Source organism: Pseudorca crassidens, chromosome 18 (assembly GCF_039906515.1).
Source record: "Pseudorca crassidens isolate mPseCra1 chromosome 18, mPseCra1.hap1, whole genome shotgun sequence".
NCBI classification, from domain to species: domain Eukaryota; kingdom Metazoa; phylum Chordata; class Mammalia; order Artiodactyla; family Delphinidae; genus Pseudorca; species Pseudorca crassidens.
The window spans coordinates 22937911-22956572 of record NC_090313.1 but is presented as its reverse complement, the minus strand read 5'-3'; the positions used below and the strand labels follow the sequence as shown (position 1 = coordinate 22956572).

General features: G+C 35.3%; 1 non-coding gene across 1 annotated transcript; it reads left to right on the top strand.

Moving 5' to 3' along the window:
• Positions 1 to 15041: 15041 nt before the first annotated feature.
• Positions 15042 to 15150, top strand: LOC137211510 (U6 spliceosomal RNA). Its single transcript, XR_010937115.1, has one exon. It is a non-coding gene; the product is annotated as a U6 spliceosomal RNA (small nuclear RNA).
• Positions 15151 to 18662: the final 3512 nt, after the last annotated feature.

Genomic DNA, 18662 nt, shown 5'->3' with positions numbered 1-18662 from the left:
AGGGTACGGGTTAGTGTTAGTGTACGGGTTAGGATTAAGGGGATGGGTTAGGGTAAGGCTTCGCATAAGGGTTAGGGTTAGGGTTAGGGAACGGGGACGGTTTAGGGTACAGGTTACGGTATGACAACGGTTTAGGGTTAGCGTACATGTTAGGGTACGGGTTAGTGTTAGTGTACTGGTTAGGATTAGGGTAAGGGCTAGGGTAAGGCTTTGGGTAAAGGTTAGGGTTACGGGTAGGGTTAGGGTTCGGGTTGGGGAATGGCTGCAATTTAGGGTACAGGTTAGGGTACGACAATGGTTTAGGGTTAGTGTATGTATTATGGTACGGGTTAGTGCTAGTGTACGGGTGAGGTATAGGTTACGGCTTAGGGTACGGCTTCGGGGAAGGGTTAGGGTTATGCTTAGTGTTAGGGTTTGGGAACGGGTAAGGTTTAGGATACATGTTAGGTTACGACAATAGTTTACCATTAGCCTACATGTTATGATATGGGTTAGTGTTAGTGTACAGTTTATGATTAAGGTACATGTTAGGGTAAGGCTTTGGGTAAGGGTTAGGATTAGGGTTAGGGTTCGCGTCAGTGTTAGGTAACGGGTACAGTTTAGACCGCAGGTTCATGTACGGTAACAGTTTCGGTTTAGCGTGTTACTGTACGGTTTAGGGTACGGCTTTGGGGAAGGGTTAGTGTTAGGGTTAGGGTTAGAATTAGGGAACGAGTACAATTTAGGGTACAGGTTAGGGTACCACAAAAGGTTAGGTTTAGGGTACGTGTTATGGTACAGTTTAGTGTTAGTGTATGTGTTAGGATTAGGGTACTGGTTAGGGTAAGGGTTAGAGTTAGGATGAAGGAACAGGTATGGATTAAAATACAGGTTAGAGTACGATAACGGGTTAGGGTTAGGGTACGTGTTAGGCTACGAGTTAGTTTTAGGGTACGGGTTTGGATTAGGGTATGGTTTAGGGTATGGCTATGGGTTAGCGTTAAGGTACGGGTTAGGGTACGAGTTAGTGTTTTTGTATGGGTTAGTAGTAGTTTATGGTTTTGTGTTAGTGCATGGATTAGGATTAGTGTGTTGGTTAGGGTAAGGGTTAGGGTTAGGTTTAGGGAACAGATACGGATTAGAGTACATGTTAGCGTATGACAATGGTTTAGTGTTAGGGTACCTGTTAGGGTACGGGTTAGTGTTAGGGTACAGCTTAGGTTTAGGGTATGGGTTAGGGTACATGGTAGGTTATGGGTTAGTGTTAGTGTATGGGTTAGGATTAGGGTTAGGATTAGGGAATGGGTATGGTTTAGGGTACAGGTTAGGGTACGAAAATGGTTTTGGTTTATGGTACGTGTTAGGGTATGTGTTAGAGTTAGTGTATGGTTTAGGATTAGGGTATGGGTTAGGCTAAGGTTTAGGGTTAGGATTAGGGTTAGGGAACGGGTACAGTTTTGGGTACAGGTTAGCATACGAAAACGGGTTAGGTTTAGGTTTCATGTTAGGGCACTGGTTAGAGTTAATGTACGGTTTAGGATTAGGGTATTGGTTAGGGTAAGGTCTAGGCTTAGGGTTAGGTTTAGGGAACAGGTACAGTTTAGGGTACAGCTTAGGGTACCCCAACGGGTTAGGGTTAGTGTACGTGTTAGGGTCCGTGTTAGTGATAGTGTACAGGTTAGGATTAGGGTACGTGTACAGGTTAGGTTTAGGGTTCGTGTTACGGAATGGGTACGGTTTAGGGTACAGGTTAGGGTACGACAACTTGTTAGCTTTAGGGTACGGGTTATTGTTAGTGTACAGGTTAGTGTTAGGGTTAGGGTTGGTGTTAGGTTTAGGGTTAGGGTAAAATTTAGGGTATGGCTATGGGTTAGGTTTATGGTATGGGTTAGGGTATTGTTTAGTGTTAGGGTACGGGTTAGATTTAGGTTATGTTTAGGGTTAGGGTTAGTGTAGTGTTTAGCGTACAGGTTAGGGTACGGCAATATGTTTGGATATGGTTTAGGGTACAGTTTAGTGTTAGGGTGCCTGTTAGGATTAGGGTACATTTTAGTGTACAGTTTAGGGTTAGGGTCAGGCTGCGTGTTTGTGTTAGGTTACAGTTAGGGTTGGCTATGGTTTAGGGTTAGGGTAAGTGTTAGGTTACGGATTAGAGTTAGTGTGCGGTTTAGGATTAGGGTACAGGTTAGGGTAATGTTTAGCGTTAGGGTTGGGTTTACGTTTAGGGAACGGGTATGGTATAGGGTACAGGTTAGATTACGACAACGGATTAGGGTTAGGATATGTCTTAGGGTACGTGTTAGTTCAGTGTACGGGTTAGGATTAGGGTACCAGTACGGATTAGGGTTAGGGTTCGTATTACGGAACGGGTACTGTTTAGGATACATGTTAGGCTACGACAACAGGTTAGGATTAGGGTACGTGTTAGGGTACCGGTTAGGGTTAGGGTATGGATTACTGTTAGGGGACAGGTTAGGGTTAGGTTTAGGTTACGGGTTAGGGTACAGATTAGTGTATGGCTATGGGTTAGCATTAGGGTGTGGGTTAGATTATGGGTTAGGATTATGGTACAGGTTAGTTTTAGGGTACGGGTGCGGGTTAGGTTTAGGGTACAATTTATGGTATGGTTATGGATTAGGTTTAGGCTATGGGTTAGGGTATTGGTTAGTGTTCGTGTACGGGTTAGGTTTAGTTTTATTTTCAGGGTTAGGGTTAGTGTAGTGTTTAGCATACAGGTTAGGGTATGGCAACGGGTTAGGATATGGTTAGGGTGCAGTTTAGTGTTTGGGTACGGGTTAGGATTAGGGTACTGTTTAAGGTACGGATTAGGGTTAGTTTTAGGGTGCAGGTTAGTGTTAGGGTACATTTTAGGGTATGACTATGTGTTAGGGTTATGGTACGTGTTAGGGTACAGGTTAGTGTTAGTGTACGGGTTAGGATTAGGTTATGGTTTAGGGTATGGGTTAGTGTTAGGGTAGAGGTTAGGATACAGGTTAGCGTTAGGCTTAGGGTACGGGTTAGGGTACATTTTAGGGCATGGCTACTGGTTAGGGTTAGGATATCTCTTAGGGTACGGATTTGTGTTAGGTTACCAGTTAGGATTAGGATACGGTTTAGTGTACAGGTTATGGTTAGTGTTAGAGTACGCTTTAGGGTTAGGGTATTTATTAAACCTCTCCCACTCTCCAGATATCACTTAGCGTGTAAAGGTATATTATTTGGGGTCCAGCCATGGAGAAGATTTCAGACTCTAGGATAAGACAAAGAACACACACCTTATAAATAAGTCACATTAGGATTTTGTTTTTAACCTGTACATTAAAACACTAGTGCTTTGGAAATCTAAAGGAGGCAGAAGCAGTAAAGGGTAGTTTTATGGGAATAACATCACAGATATTTTGTAGAATACACAGATTTTGACTGGTTAGAAAGTCAAGGAGGAATGCTTTCGTTCTGAACATATAAACCCTTTTCCAAATTGAGCTGTTATTGGAAGTTAGAAAATTTTTGTTGCTTTTGTATTGCTTTGTGTTTTCATGATTATTCTGCTTGCATCTCCCTTGTTAAACCTTTGATTTGGGGAAGTGTGCCCTACTGGAAATGAGTTTACAGAATTATTCTCAAAAACAGAAGGAAATGGTTCTCATCTAAATATTAAGAAATAATCTCTATACTGGTGTACTAACAGAATTCTGATTCAGGGATAATAATTCTATGAAATGTAATTAAACACACAATATATATCTTTTTCTTTTAAAGTTCCATTGTTATTTTTTAAAGTACAATTATAATTCAAGTTCTTTGTAACAAGTGAAATTTAAAAAGATTAAAGGAAAAGAAAATATTTTATTACTTGCCATCCGTTCCCACTCCCTGAACCGACCAGCATAATGTGTAGCTTTCTCACTTTATCCAGGTGTTCCTTACATCTGGAGCATCATGTTTCTCACTGTCGAAAAACAGACTTAGCTCTCACACTTTTTATAGGCTACATAACAGTCCTTAGAACAGAAGTACCAAGTATTTCACACTTAGTTTTTTGAGGGACACTCAGGTTACTTTCTGTTTTATTTTGTTGTTCTGCTAATTTGTTTTAACCCCAGAAAAATATTTGTTTAAATACAAAAAAAAAATTAAGTTAGGGGTAAGAATTAGGGTTTAGGGTCCGGGTTAGGGTCTGGGTTAGGCTTAGGGTACAGGTTAGGATTAGGGTACAGTTTAGGGTTAGGGTATGGGTTAAGGTACAGGTTAGGGTATGGCTGCGGGTTAGGGTTAGGGTACGGGTTAGGGTATGGGCTAGGGTACGGGTTAGGATTATGGTACGGGTAAGGGTTAGAGTATGGGTATGGGTTAGGGTTAAGGTACGGGTTAGGGTTAGGGTATAGGTTAAGGTTAGGGTTAGGGTTAGGTTTAGTGTACGGTTTAGAGTACACGTTAGAGTATGGCTACGGGTTAGGGTTAGGATATGGGTTAGGGTACAGTTTAGTGTTAGGTTATGGGTTAGTATTAGGGTACAGTTAAACCTCAAGTCTACAGTTGTTCACATTAGTCCATCGCCTCAATTTTGGGATGATTCGTTGTCTATTCAGGTATTCCACAGATGCAGCGTACATCAAGTTGATTGTGGAGATTTAATCTGCTGCTCCTGAGGCTGCCCAGAGAAATTTCCCTTTCTCTTTATTTGCACAGCTCCTGGGGTTCATCTTTGCTTTTGGCCCCACCTCTGCATGTAAGTCACCCTCTGGCATCTGTTCTTCACCCAGACAGGAGGGGATTAAAAGAGCGTCTGATTAGGAGGCTCTGGCTCACTCAGGCCGGGGGAGGGAGGGGTATGGAATGGGGAGTGAGCCTGCAGTGTCAGCGGCTGGTGTGACATTGCAACAGACTGAGTTGCACCGTGTGTTCTCCAGGGGAAGTTGTCCCTGGATAACGGGACCCTGGCAGTGGTGGGCTGCACAGACTCCCGGGAGGGGAGATGTGGATAGTGACCTGTGCTTGCACACAGGATTGTTGGTGGCTGCAGTAGCAGCCTTAGGGTTTCATGCCCGTCTCTGGTGTCTGCACTGATAGCCATGGCTCACGCCCATTTCTGGAGCTCATTTAGGCGGTACTCTGAATCCCCTCTCCTTGTGCACCCCAAAACAATGGTCTTTTGCCTCTTAGGCAGTTCCAGACTTTTTCCCGGACTTCCTTCCAGCTAGCTGTGGCACACTAGCCCCCTTCAGGCTGTGTTCACTCAGCCAACCGCAGTCCTCTCCCTGGGATCTGACCTCTGAAGCCCAAGCGTCAGCTCCCAGCCCCCACCCTCCCGGTGGGTAAGCAGATAAGCCTCTCAGGCTGGTGAGTGCTGCTCTGCACCAATCCTCTGTGTGGGAATCTCTCCGCTTTGCCCTCCGCACCCCTGTTGCTGTGCTCTCCTCCGTAGCTCCGAAGCTCCCCCCCTTGCCCCTTCCCTGTCTCCACTAGTGAAGGGGCTTCCCAGTGTGTGGAAACTTTTCCTCCTTCACAGCTCCCTCTCAGAGGTGCATGTCCCATTCCTATTCTTTTGTCTCTTTTTTTTCTTTTTTCTTTTTCCCCACCCAGGTATGTGGGGAGTTTCTTGCTTTTGGGAAATCTGAGGTCTTCTGCCAGCGTTCAGTAGGTGTTCTGTAGGAGTTGTTCCACATGTAGATGTATTTTTGATGTATTTGTGGAGAGGAAGGTGATCTCCACATCTTACTCCTCCACCATCTTGAAGGTCCCTCACACATCCTTTATAAAAGAAATATTCACCACCTCCTCACTCTCCGCTTACGAGCATGATTCTTCTTTCACTAAAAATAAAAAATCAGGACAGAATTTTCTAATCCTACTATAACAATTCTATCTCCATCTCTGCCCCCTTTTAATATGATAGCATTCTCTCCAATTTAACATCAGCTATCCCACGTCTGTGCAGACTCCATCATGTCTTGCTTCCTTAGGGGGCAAGTTTCACAAATGTCTCAAGTTATTTCCTCTCCTCCTGATTAAAATATAATCTCTCCTCAGTACAATTATGCAGGAAAATTAGATGAAAGTCTTTCATTTTATATCAATCTCTAATGGCCATTTCTTTGTTCCCCATTTTAGCCAGTGCCATCAAAAGAGTATTCTCAACTCACCGATCCACTTCAATGTTGTTAGCAATCCAATTAAACAATGTTATTATTCCCAGCATTCATTTTAGTATTTCAGTTCTCAGCTTAGTGTACCGTCACCCTCCTTGTGGTTAGCTGATTAACTACTTATTCTTGAAGTACTCATTTTACCGTGTTTTCACTATTTTCCTGCTTTTCCTTCTACTTAGCTGGTTCCTTCTTTAAGATATCCTGTTGTTAAATCTTCTTTATCTTCTAAAGTACTGGATGTTGGAAATGTTGGCAGAAGTTCTAAGGCTTTTTTATAAGAGTGATTCATAATGCTGTAAGTAAAGAGAAGGGCTTTGGGAATGTAGAAAGATGGAGGAAAGAAAAAGAACAGAGTTATGAAAGTGGGAGACACTTCCTTAGTTTGCAAATAATTTGATTCTGAATAATAGAGTTAAAGGGACTGAAAGTAGTAAAAAATTTGCCTAACAACCTCCCTCAGTTTCATTCAGTTCAATTTATGTTGATATCCAGTAAACAAGTAATACCTCCTCTACAATCCCTTACCATTTTACATATGTCAAGATTAATTTTTCTTTAAGTTCTTAGAGTTCTCATTCTCTCCCCTTAGTCCCTGCAAAATATGAAAGCTAATTGTCAGAATTAAGTTAATCTATTTCCCATAAACTCTTCCTGTGAATATAAGAAGATTGAATATGTGACTTGCATTTTTGAGGACCTGGTACCAAATATAAAGAAGGCAAGCTGTCCAGGATGTGCTCATTTTCAGAATCTGTCTGATGGAAACATTGGAATGTTTTACTTCTGAAATGCAGTTTTACTTCTTCCACATTCCATTTTCTTTACTAGTTAACAATTGAATTATTTAATAATAAGGTCTACTAGTCCTCTATTCCATTCTCTTGAACTTGTGACTGAGCAACATTTATATACTTCTATTATAGAGTTCAACTGATTATTTTACAATGTCTGTTTATGTGATTTTTTCTTCTCATTTAAAAGCATTTTGAGGGAAGTGCTTCCTAGAATAGATTCTCTTACGATTCTTTTTAATAACAATGCAATAGAAAGTTCTAGAAACTGAAGAGAAACAAACTTAAGTGTTCCATTGGTTTCTTTAAGATATTATTAACACTGTTTCCAGTCCTCTGTCTCAAGGTGAGATTTTAAATCACTTTAATATTCCAGCACAGAAGTAGTGCTGATCATTCGGTAATTTGATATACAAGAGACAGTTTGCTCCCCAAAGCAGTCTCTGCAGATTATACATGACTGGTGTCCTAGATAAAGAGAAAGGGTCCACTCAATGTTTTACTAGTCTCTGTGGGCAGAAATTTGGGGTCCATTGTGAAATTCAGTCACAACTGCTTTTTGCTTTATATTAGTTAAAAAGGTATCAAAATTATTACTTGACTGTATGCCAGAAATTCTCGGCCTTATTTGGAGATTGCTGACAGTTTTTTCTATATCCAGCAGGAATTGAAATCAATCATCTTTTCTATGTCTGTTGCTAAATATAGCATGCAGACATAGGCATTAACAAATATTTTGTTGATTGAATAAATAAATGGCTAACAATTACCTATTACAAACGGGACAATGGCCACAGTTATATAACTTTCTCTTGCAAAGTAATTCGTGATATTTTACATGTATTTATGCATGCATATTTAAGCTTATGGTCATACTTAATAAAACAGATGATAAGTGATAGGTAGATAGATATAGATAATAAATTAACAAACTCTCTACCAATCACAGGGAAAAGCTACTAAATTTTATTAAGCACATTTGAAATTCAGTGTTATTTCAGCAAAAATTAAAATATTAACTCAAACTCTTCAATCATAAATTTTTTATTAAATAGTTCAAATTATGAATCATTCTAATTCACAAGATTTTATTTTATTTTGTACAGTTTTGGAATTTTAAATTAGAGAGTGAAATTTCAGGAAATACTGACAAATTCATAGCTTCAAAATGGACTTTATGAAAATATATTTTAAAATGGAATTCTACTATTATCTACTACTACTATTATCACAAGGTTCAATTTTAAATATATATATTTATGTGATCTCTATCTTCAACAACTGCTGTTCTGGCTAATTGAGGGACTGGTTGGTGTCTAAGAAATAGCACGAATTGGAAGCTAAACTTAGAATACAGCAGGCATATATTCTCCTAGATTGTAACTTTGTGAAAGAAATTTGACCATTCTGGGCTTACATGTATTAACCATATGTTATAGGAAGATATATAAATATTAAGGGTTTTTTCATTTCTATCATAATATAATTGAATTTTTTTCATATCTTATACTGCCAAAGTAATAGAAAAATAGGAAGATAATTTTATATCATATAAAATTGGTCTCTAATTTTTCAAAATTTCACTTGTATATTAAATAAAGCATCGAGAATCACTCTTTAATTTTTTAATTTATTTTTAAATTAATATTATTGGAGTATAGTTGGTTTACAATGTTATGTTAGCTTCTACTCCATAGCAAAATGAATCAGCCATACATATACATATATCCCCTCTCTTTTATATTTCCCCCCTATTTAGGATACCACAGTGCATTAAGTAGTTCCCTGTGCTATATGGTATGTTCCCCTAGTTGTCTATTTTATACATGGTATCAATAATGTATATGTGTCAATCCCAATCTCCCACCCCACCCCTTTCCCCCTTGGTATCCATACATTTGTTTTCTAAGTCTGTGTGTCTATTTCTCCTTTGCAAATAAGGTCATCTATAACATTTTTCTTGATTCCACATATATGCATTAATATACAATATTTGTTTTTCTCTTTCTGACTTACTTCACTCTGTATGACACTTTCTAGGTCCATCCACATCTCTACAAATGACCCAGTTTTATTCCTTTTTATGGCTGAGTAATATTCCATTGTATATATGTGCCACATCTTCTTGCTAACTCATTTTTAAAAGTCATTTTTTAAACAACTTAAATTTAATGAGTTTCATCCAAATTAAACAAAATATATCTGCTTTTTCATTTTCTAAAAAGTTTTATCATTTTTTTAAATTATGCTAGACTTTACCTTATACATTATCATTTGTTGTTAAACTTTCTTTTGCTTTGTTTTCATATAAAACAACATTTATTTCAGGAATATGGATTATCTTTCATATGTACAGAAGTCATCTATCTGATTTATTAGTATGAGGGCCAGAAAGAATCTGATTGTTTAGCTTATCAACTAGAATCCTAATGATTATTAGAATCACAAAATATCAAGAGGGACTGTTCAGTTGATTAAATTGTCAATTCAATGTAAGTACTCTAATTTTTACTCATTTCATTTTTTTTTTGATTATTCAAACTAAGCCATTTTTCACCTTTTGCAGCTGCTATGAAAAATAGCAACATAGTGCTAGAACATATTTGCTATAATGTAATTTGCATTTTCACTCTAACTGAGAAAATATTCTTTCATGTTTTTCTTCTTAATAAGGTATTGGCTATTTGATAGGTTGGTGTTACCTAATGACTCATCTCTGAGAAAGTAATAAATTTCTCATTTATAGATGTATTTCTCAATTTTTTTAGTTAAACAGCATAAAATCTTCTTAAAACTTTTCTGTATGCAACATTTAGCTGTGATTCATTTTATTTTTAAACTTTTCCACAGTTTACATTATTTCCAGTTTATAATTTACTAATAGTAACTTAAGATAATAAATATTTGTTAAAATTTTAAACAATCATTTAATGCAAATATTAAGTCTTTTTTCATTTCCTTCCAATATTTGTCTTTTATACTTTTGGTTAATACCCAATAGATTATAATAACAACATACATTTAAGGTAAATATTTATTTTTAATACATTTGCTAAATATAAAAAGCTACATCTGTTTTTATACTTTTGTGATGCACATTTACTTGGGTGAGATACGTGAATGGTGCTTAGCTCTTAGAAATGTTTCAAAATGAAGATTCTTTAAGGCACCTTTTCCCTTTTTCTTAAAACCCACTTCAAATTTCTTTTGTGAAAATATATTACGGTCTTAAGTAACTTTAGCGATTACATCAGAAACATTTTAAGTAAGGTATGCTACACCTCTGAAGTAAATCTTTCTTTGTAGTTGACATAATAATAGCTAACACTTTCATAGCCCTTACTGTGCACCAAATATTTCTAAGTGCTTTAAATATATTACCACACTCTTCTTAATTACTATATGAGTTAGTGACCATTTTGAAGTTGAGGAAACCAAAGGACAAAGTGGTTAAGTAACTCAGTATTACAGAGTTCGTAAGGGGAAAAACCACTAAAACCATCCTAACCTAAGTATTTTGGCTCTTTCTTACAGCTTGCTCTTAGTTGGTAACTATGTTACTATTTTTCTTTTTCTGTCTCATATTTTTTGTATCTCATCATATTTTAATCTATTATCTCCCTGGGATAGAGAAAAGCAAAGAAATCTACCATACAGTTTTTTAGTTTTAGATAAGGAAAACAATATTTCCATGCTACTAATGACAGAATTGAAAATTTTCAATGATGAGGTTAAGACTAAAGATCAAGGACAAATGCTTACCAAGAATTTTTAACTCTGTAGAAAAAAAGGATTTAAAAACATGAAAGTGCCAAAGTCAGACAGAATTTTACTGATAGTGATGAATTTTGGAGTTACTGTGGCTTGATATGTTTTAAGGAATGGAAAAACTTAATTTCAGCAAACGAGTGAACCATAAAAATTATGTGCTTCAAAATTTTGAGGGAAATCAATCAATACAGTATTTAATGGCAAATTCTATAAAGAGAATAATAAGCTTATGTATGCAATAATGTGCATATTTTATTGAAATAATGATCACCATACACATATATGTGTCATATATACAGCAAACATTCTTCATCCAACAATATAATAAAATTTTTATGTGATCAGAGTGGATGTATTCATCTGGATAAATTCTTATCAAAAAATCCTGAAATTAATTATTTAAGTAAATGTATTCTATTCGACTTCCTGAAAACTTCTGTATTTTATCTACTAGTATTTTACATTAAACTTTAATATACAATCCCTTTTAGAACCAAGATATCATAAGGGAACTTGGATACAGCAAAAACAAGTGAGTAGTTAGTCCTTGATAAAATGCTATAATTCATATAAAATAATTTTCCCTTAAAATATCAATATATCCAGATATGATTAAACTCTTCAGAAACAGTTTGAGATATTTCATTAGATTTTTTCCAATTATTAGAATTATTAATTATTAGATTTAATTATTAGAAGTAATTTCCGATTATTAGTCAGTTTCCATTTGTCTCAAAATATTTATTTTCTATGTGTATTATTGTGTTCAAAGTGCAGGCAAAAACCACAGCAGCTATTTTAACTTAGAAAATTTATTATTAACAGTGCTTAATTTGATATTAATGTTTTAGTTAGGTAACTATAAAAGTAAATAAAAAAGACTAAGGTGTTCCTTAGGAAAGGGGGACAAAGGGAAGAGTTTGGGATTCTTAAAATTTTGAAGCTTGGAAGGGGGACCTTAAAGAACTGAAGCTCAGATCTGTGAGGTGTTGTATCTGTGCTTTGAGAAGGGGCTCCATGGCCCTGAGTCTGAGACTTCTTGGATGCTCTTGCAATAGAGAGGTGAGATCTATGTCCCCTTTCTTTGAATCATTATTGTACTAGTAACCAAGAAAATGCATCAGAAGTGATGCTGTGTAATTTTTAAGGCTAAGTCTGAGAATCTTACTTCCCCTGTTTCTCATGGAACACTTTTGGGGCAGTCATCTGCCATGTAAAAAGTCTGTCTACCCTGACACTGTCATGGTGTAGAGACCACTTGTATGTATTGTAGTAAGTAGCCCAGCTGAGCTTCCAGCTGACACTCAGCATCATTTGCTAGGAATAGAAATGAGTCATCATGGATGAAGGACAGATGATACCAAGTGATGATTGCTTGATTGAAGCTTTAGCCAATAGCTGACTGCAATTGCACAGGGGACCCCAAGTCAAGCCCATACTGAGTCCCTGACCTACTAGTCTATTATATTAAAAAAAATGGGAATTCTATGCCTACACTACACTACATTTTGGGGGTTGTTTGTTATGCAGCAGTAAAAAACTAGAGCAGAAGTAACAGTAAGCAACCAAAATATAATATAAAATAAAGTAACAGTAAACATACAAAAAGGCAGAAGCCCCTTCTTCCTCCTCCAAACTTGCAGCCTCCTTCAGGTGCCCCCTGTTGGCAATGCCTGGTTGGGTGGTAGCTGGTAAAGCAGAAATATGTTTTGTAAGATTTTAGTTTCTGCACCACAAATCAGAATATAAAATAGCAGATTCAGAGCTGAGAGACAATAGGTGGTGCTGAATATTTACATAAAGGATGAAAATGATTTCAGGCTAAAGCTAAAATTTTAATTACATTTAATAATATTTACAGTATAAATGTTGTAGGTATTAGAAATGATGCCAAAATAGAAAACTAGGATATGGGTTTGAGAAATGGCACATAGATTAATATTAAGTGAAACTAATCTGCTTAAGAGAATCAGCATACATTGAGACTTAGCCATCTCTAGAATTAAACTCCATCTCTGTTACTACTGTCATGAATAATAATTAACTCATTATTAGAACAGCTTTCAGATAATCTCATATTGTCAGTAAAAGGAATAACACACATTTAGCCTGCCTCTTATCACTCTTGATAATCAAACCATGTTAACAATATAACTACTTGAGTTAAAAAGAAAAAATAAGAATCAAGACAGATTACATATTTCCATTTTGCTATTCCCTCCTTAGACAGGGCTTATTATAGAGTGTTTGCTCCTATGAATATTATTGCTATCAAATTACCAATAACATTTTCACAGAACTAGAACAAAAATATTCTGACATTTGTATGGAAACACAAAAGACCATGAATAGCCAAAGCAATCCTGAGAAAGAAAAACGAAGCTGAAGGAATCAGTTTCCCTGACTTAACTACTATACTACAAGGCTACAATAATCAAAACAGTATGGTACTGGCACAAAAACCAGAAATATAGATCAATGGAACAGGATAGAAAGCCCAGAAATAAACTCACCACCTATGGTCAACTAATCTATGATAAAGGAGGCAAGAATATACAATGGAGAAAAGACAGTCTCTTCAATACATGATGCTGGGAAAACCAGACAGCTACATGTAAAAAAATGAAATTAGAACACTCTCTAACACCATATACAAATATAAACTCGAAATGGATCAAAGATTGAATTTCAATGTAGGAGTTCAAAATTTTACCTCCTCCACATCTTTGTTACAATTATTGATAAACAGAAAGTTTATGTCATTAAAATCTATGAAAAAGAAAGAATTGCAAGTTAATAAGATTGCACTTTGGTTGCATCTTCTAGATTGAAACATCACTAATATAAACTAATATAAATAACACTCTGCATTTTGGATTTATCTGGAAAAAGAGGAGCCAGTTAAAAAGGCAATTTGATTTTGGAAGTATATATATCAAGAAAACAACTATTGGACAATTATATCTGATTAAAACAAAATATGAGTTCTGGGATATTAATATTATTAGTAGCCTTGTTTAAAACAGTATTAGCTATTAAATATCAGTAAAATTAGATAGTATTATGTGGTCATGTTTATCATCAAAATATTTTCCTTTTTGCTTTCTGTTATTATTCTAAATGGAAAAAACAATGCAATAGTTTGAGCAAAAAATATTTTTCTCCTTATATTCAGTTCTCTGGATTTCTCCAGAGATATCCAACCATGAGTGACTTCTTTTTCTTGGCAAGAGAATGAGCAAAGTTGTTGTATGTTTTAAGGTAAAGTTTTGTGTTGGTAAAAATCCACATTTTGGTGTGGTTCCAGACATTTCAAATTAAGCATCTTTTAAACAACAACAACATCCAATATAATAAAAACAAAAGCAACAAAAATCCATGTGGTCCAGAATGCAGCAATAAAACATTTCCTTCCAGCTTTGTTTGCTTTATGCATCCATTAGCTAAATTCTTACCACAGAAAAAGCACAATGCCTTTTTCATCCCTTTGTGCTGAGCAATGAGAGTAAAACTGAAAGATACACAATATTCACCCTACATTCTTTCTTTGACATTTTCTGCATTAAGCTGAGATGAATATAAGCAAAGACAGATGACCATAATCATAATGTCAAGGTATGTTTTCATTAATTCTTCTCAAAGGGAAATAATGTTGCACATTGTAGTGCGTGGGTGATGAAAATTATACACTCCTTGAACATGTCATGTTAAGCCCCATGGGCTCCAACATTTTTTGAAATGAAGCATTATCTTAACAACATGACTTCCTATAAATAGTTTGACATAGGAGCTTTTAAAAGTAAGTGACGATATAATTTTTTAAATAAAGTTTTGATTTAATTATTGACTCTGCTGGCAATTTAAGAATCTAAAGACCTCTGGGTAAAGGTCATGTAACAATACAAATTCTTTTCAATAAAGTCATCTGTGGCATATAGTCATTTTGCATTCCCAACTGTAAAGACTTTCAGATCTGTGACTCTGCCTTATTTCTTTGACTACTTCACATGTTTCTATGAATAAACTTCTAGTGACAAACATGGTATTTTGTAATTTTGTAGTTGATGATGTTATTGTAGCTATTATTTTTCAGTAAAAAATGGGAAAGTGGGAGACCTACTGTTTAATGAATATCTATTATCTACTGTAATCACCTTGCATATAATATTTTCCAAATTATTGTAATTAATTAATTGTTTTATTATAGAATATCACCAAGAGTGACCCAGATATCACTGATATTCATATCAATGATTAATTATAAACTGTTAGTTCCCACCTGTTTTCTATTTAACCTTGGTGCGCTTATTCTGGAGTCTACGGAAAAAGTACTCTGATAATTCCAACTCTCATGCTCTCTTCAGCAGCACACATATACTAAAATTGGAACAATACAGAAAAGATTAGCATGGCCCCTGTGCAAGGATGACATGCAAATTCATGAAGCGTTCCATATTTGGGGGCATATATCCAGACAAAACTAAATTCAAAAAGATACATGCACCCCTATGTTCATAGCAGCACTATTCACAATAGACAAGACATGGAAACAACTTAAATGCCATCTACAGATGAGTGGACAAAGAAGGTGTGGCACATATATACAATGGAATACTACTCAGCCATAAGAAAAAATGAAATAATGCCATTTGCAATAACATGGATGGACCTAGAAATTATCGTACTAAGTGAAGTAAGTCAGCAAGAGAAAGACAAATACCATATGATAACATTTATATGTGAAATCTAAAATATGACACAAATGAACCTAACTATGAAACAGAAAGAGATTCACAGACATAGAGAACAGATTTGTGGTTGCCAAAGGGGAGGTGGGAGGGGAAGGGATGGATGGGAGTTTGGGATTAGCAGATGTAAACTATTATATATAGAATGGATAAACAACAGTGTCCTACTGGATAACACAGGGAACTATATTCAATATCCTGTAATAAACCATAATGGAAAAGAATTTTATAAAGAATGTATATAGATGTATAAGTGAATTGTTTTGCTGTAAAGCAGAAATTAACACAACATTGTAAATCAACTACAATTTAAAAAATATAACAATTCCAATTCTTTCTCTTCATCTCATTGCTACACCATGACCTTTGTTGCCAGTATTCTCTTTGACAACAGACCTTTACCAGATGTTGTTATACTCCACTAGTGTCACCAAAGTTCCACACCTCTGTCAGTGGCGAAAGGTTTTCTGCAGAGCTCTGTCACACATGGCCACCTGTGACCTAAGCAGCAATGTTTATTCCAGGACCAGCAACCTGAAACCAATAAGCAAAGATGAGACACTGGAAAGAGCATAGGAGGATAGGAATGGAGCTGCAATACAATTACAAATTGTTGGATTATACCATTTATCTATTTATATCCATTTACTATATAAGGGAATCATGAATTAAAAGTATAAAATGAAGATGCAATGTTTAATTATGAAAATAACACTTGTTCAAAATGTGCATGCTAACTTTGAGGCAATAAATTGTTACCTATATCAACTTATCCATTTAAATAGAATTGTCTTAATGAAATTAGGACAATTTTTCTTTCCAAATTGATGTATTCCCGTTATGTTTAGCCATTATAATAAAGTATTCCTCTGTCTCTTCTAGAATTTTTCCTCCATGTCTTGCTTCTCCTAAGCTCCAAAGGAAAAATGAATATAATTTTCTAAAATATTTCTCAGAATCAAGTGGTAATGAAGACAAAAATCAAACTCTCCTTTGAAATTTGAGAATACTTTTTTTTCTACTTAAGACACTATTTTCTTTTGCTTCTTAACAAAGCAAGTATGCAACGATTTTAATTAAAGAGCATAGCTCTGTGAACCATTAATTTAGATACTCAGAGTTTCTTGTCAAAGAGTGTAGATAATAAAGTATCCATGAGCCTCATTTCAAATAACTTTCAGACTAGCAGAGTGTGGTGATGGTGATGATGGCAGCAATGGTGCTGGCAGCAGTGATGGTGGTGATGGTGATGGCAGTGTTAGTGGTGTGGTGATATAACTTTGATGTATGCTATCAGACAAAGTAGATTTTTCTGCTCATGAAGGACCTTTTTGGCTCACTTCAGATTGTAGAATAGCTATTGAAGATTCCATAACCCTTTAGAAAAATATTGAAAGTAAATGAACAATTGCCTCCTGATTTCTACTAGACAAATGAATATGTAGTAATAAAACATCTTAGAAAATACTTGTGAATGAGGTGTCCAGAAATATGGACATTTGTGTAGTATGGTGATTAGAAGTTTGTCCTAAAATTAGAATCTCTAAATAAAAAAACAATTGCACCATTTACCTGCTTTATGACTCCTGACCAAGATACTTAATGAAGACAAACTTAAATTTCACCATCTCTAAAAAGTGGGTGATAATATCTGTAACATTGATTTAACGATTTAATTAGATAAAACAGGCTGCGTAAAAGGGCCTAACCCAGTTCCAAAATATATTAATATTCAATAGCTATTATTGTAATTCTTGATAGTATTAATGCTGTATTATTGTTATTGTTGTTATTATTATTTAATTTTAAGAACTAATTATGATGTTGAAAGCCTAAAAGAATATATGGGTACTAATCTCTTACTGGGAAGAATTTCTAATAGATGTAAAATGTTTGAAAGATATTCATTATCTCCTAAGACATGAGCAGAGACAACTGAAAATGTGCAAATTTCAAAATATTTGTTATAGTTCAGATAGAGCAGAGACTATGGAAGTGGCATTGCTGTATGAATACAGTGAAATAATGATAGAATGAGGACATTAGAATATGCTTGTGGCTGCCCTTTGTTTACAAACGACTTCAGGGGAAAAACATGGATGAAGTACAAGAAAAATAGTAATATATTCATGACAGGTTTAGTAACAAAACACATCATAAGAATTAGTGAAGTGTACATAGTGTAGAGCAAACTAGTTCATCGAATTCCCTACAGTGGAAATGTGATTTACCAAATTAAAAAAAAATATCTAAGAAGCTTTACAGAGCTGTTCAATTTAAGTTAACCCATTTATTTTTCATTAAAGGATATGCCAGTAGGAAAATTAAGATTTTAATGCCCTAATTGTAAAAGTGTATCTTTTCTTTTTTTTTCAAATTTCACAGATAAATTGTTATCACAAGTATTATACCTGGGCAAGAAATGGCCCTGCCAAGACTATATATAATAGCAAATTACTGTAGATAAAACATTTTATAATGTAAATGCAACCACAGGATGATATGGCACTTAAAATTACATTTCATAGGGAGCGGAAGAAGCTATAGCCTAGTAAAATTGTATGTTTACTGTCTGAAGACAATTTTAGCAAATATTTAAGGAAGAAATAATACCAATTCTCTATGATTTCTTCCAGAATATAGAAACAGAAGGAATACTCCCTAATTCATTCTATGGGGAAAACATTACGATAATACCACAACCAAAGATATCACAAGAAAGAAAAACTACAGACCAATATTTTCCATGAACATAGATGCAAATACCTTTAGCAAGATATTAGCAAATTGAGTCCAAAAATGTATAAAAAGAATTAACATCACTGTCAAATAGGTTTCTTTCCAGTTATGCATTTCTGATTCAGAATTCAAAAATCAGTTGATGAAGTTCATCACATCAATAGGGTACTGAAGAAAAATCATATGATTATATCAATATATGCAGAAAAAGGATTTGACAAAATCCAAACACATGCATAATAAAAGTTCTCATCAAACTAGGAGTAGAGGAGAGCTTTGGCAGTGTTGCTTGCCACTTCCTCAATTTGTTAGCAACATCTACAAAAAACCATATAGCTGACATCATATTTAATTGTAAGAAACTTGAAGCTTTCTAATGAAGATCAGAAACAATGCAAAGATATTCACCCTCAACAAGTTTTTAATATCGTACTGGATATCCTAGCTAATGCTATTAGACAAGAAAAGGAAATAAAATCTATACA